This window comes from Oncorhynchus keta, chromosome 14, assembly GCF_023373465.1.
Source record: "Oncorhynchus keta strain PuntledgeMale-10-30-2019 chromosome 14, Oket_V2, whole genome shotgun sequence".
Classification (NCBI taxonomy): domain Eukaryota; kingdom Metazoa; phylum Chordata; class Actinopteri; order Salmoniformes; family Salmonidae; genus Oncorhynchus; species Oncorhynchus keta.
This window is the reverse complement of record NC_068434.1, coordinates 6,299,308-6,301,807: the sequence shown is the minus strand read 5'-3', so window position 1 is coordinate 6,301,807 and position 2,500 is coordinate 6,299,308. Positions and strand designations below refer to the sequence as shown.

At 41.2% G+C, this 2,500-nt stretch overlaps 1 protein-coding gene across 1 annotated transcript in view; it reads left to right on the top strand.

Moving 5' to 3' along the window:
• Window positions 1-2,489: 2,489 nt before the first annotated feature.
• LOC118380278 (multicilin) overlaps window positions 2,490-2,500 on the top strand; it is an 18,863-nt gene continuing 18,852 nt past the window's right edge. Inside the window, exon 1 of the mRNA XM_052460922.1 lies at window positions 2,490-2,500. This exon is cut by the window's right edge and continues 312 nt beyond it. The gene's annotated coding sequence lies outside the window, so the exon portion shown is untranslated.

Genomic DNA, 2,500 nt, shown 5'->3' with positions numbered 1-2,500 from the left:
CAAGAAGATTGTTGGAACAACGGTCATATCAGCTCAGTCGGGAAAATCTGCTGCTACCACAAGTGACATTTAATAAAGTCTATCATGAGCAAGCCACTTTTTTTTTTACCAGTAATATGACCCACTGGGCACACATTGGTTGAATCAACATGGTATTCCACGTCATTTCAATAGAATTGTCTGTAAATCGAATAGATGATACCAAGGCATGTAGCCTATAGCTTAGCTGTAGCTAATGAATAAATGTTTATTGGTAGGCCTATGTGGTCGTCATGTTCTCATGTCAAGTCTAACATTTCACAAAGTTACACACGGTGTCTGCAGCTGGCTGGCGGGCAACAATGTAATTACTTGTTCAGTAAATAAAGTTGGAAATGTCAAACATTGCAGATTGTAACATTTGTATTCGATGCAACAGCATAATCAGCTACCAATTCATTGTTTTACATATACAACTAGCCTGTACAGCCTAGCTGATACTGCAGGACGGACAATGAGCCCTCCTCCCGCAATCTCTCCCAGTTTGGATGGAAAATCGTGCGTAAAACCAGTCTATTAATGTCAAATAATTCACTCAGTTCATCCTCAAAACACCAGTTTACTAGAGATTGTTTGAGTATACAGTGTAGTCTACTATCTACAGAAATATACCGTATTTAGCTGCTATTTCGATGGTATTTATACATTTTGTAGAAACATTACACATCAGAGAGCCTAACTATTAGGAAACAAATAAAGTCGGCTTGAGGATAAATTCAGCCATGATTTAGACTAATATCCTACACAAATGGGCTGCAAATGTAACTTAAATTCAATTAAATTCAATCCAACTTGAGACTCCCCAGGTCTCCCGATGTCCTCATGTCTTCTTCTTCTTCTCTCTCTTTATCTGTGTCATTTGTCCCTGTCTTAGAAAACAGTCTCTCTCTCTCTGTGTTTGTGCTTGTCTCGCTCTCTTCTGTTCTACGGTGGCCTATAGCTGCAGGATACGACTGCGTCGCCTTGTATTTTGTTGTGTGCCAATGTTTTCACTGCAGCCTGTAGCTGCCCATAAACTTGAATGATACCCAGATATACCAGAGATAAACGACTGCTGATATTGCAACCGCACAACTCAAACGCCGACTCACCAGTATCAACCTGTTTGTTGTTCAAGCCCTCAATGACTGTTGTCCGCTAAATATGATAATCTGTTTGCATCTGCCAATTTATTGACTGTCCAGTGTCCAGACGACCCGTCCCCGGAGCTTCCTATACCGTTATGTCTTTCCATAAAGTGTTGAGGCCGGCAATTAAGGAGAACGAGAGGCTCAATTAAAGATGTTAGGCTACAGAATTGCAGTATTTGAAGCACCGCTCTCTTCTGGACAGTTTTTCTGATGTTGCTACGTCAATCAAGCTCTGTTTACCGTCCCTGTAACTGTCTCTTTTGCGGAGAGATTGTTTTCTAAACTAAAAACTCATACTATAGAAGCATTAGGCTCTCGATGTGAATTCCGCGTTTGAACACCAGGGTAAACTCCACCCGTTGCACCGGCGCCGTCAGAGCCTTGACCACTTCATTTATTAACCGATATCCCCTTTACTTTCAATCAGTATTGAAAGGCCAGAGGCGCTTCCTGAAGCCCAAGAAACAAACACGTAGCTTTCTAGTAAATAAGTAAATTAAGTAAAGTAAAATAAGTAAATAAAACTTAAAAAGGTTTATGAATGACTTTTTATGACCGTCACTGTCAAAATGATTTATTACATAAAAAAATAAAAAAATAAACTAGACATCGATGACATGATCCCCCAGAGCTCGTTTCGGGCTTGTCCGGTACGCCAGGGAAAGTCGAGACCAAACACTGGGACCTTCACTTTCACGGGTCATGCAGGTTACAGTTGTTGGCTTATAAATAAGATTGTTCTTATTGTTTGTTGAGTTACACTGACATAATTAATTATTCATTTTCTTATTTTATTTCCGCCTGTCACGTTGATGTTGACTAGGCTACGGCATATCTGAAGATAATAAGCATTTATACCTACAGACTATGCCTATAGTTTTCCTACTAGCCTACATCGTGTACATCTTTCAAGATCAGGAAAGATCTTTGCTGGGGAAAAGGCCGGTTAGTCTAAATCACATTTTTATATAGGCCTACCAAAATAAACTCACGTCTCTGATTTGTTGTACATAATGCTTGGATCATGGCGAACCATCAGCTAAACATGTGTGAATCTGGAGATGGAAAGACTCTAAGAAGTGAGTCTCTTGTTGAAGGCATGTCTGTTGGCCACTGGTTGGTGGTCTCCAAGCAGGATATTTATCTCTACGCGCGTCATGCTCTGCGCTGTCGGATGCACTCGGAGCCCGCGGTAAAAGCGGGCGCCGCCTCCAGCGGAAACATTTTCCTTCTGAGCCTAAAAAACCGTTAGGTCTACACCTGTTAAATCTCCGGGGGAAGCCGCGTGTCCCTTAGAGACCATGAACTGGTTTGATTGGACAACAGATTTT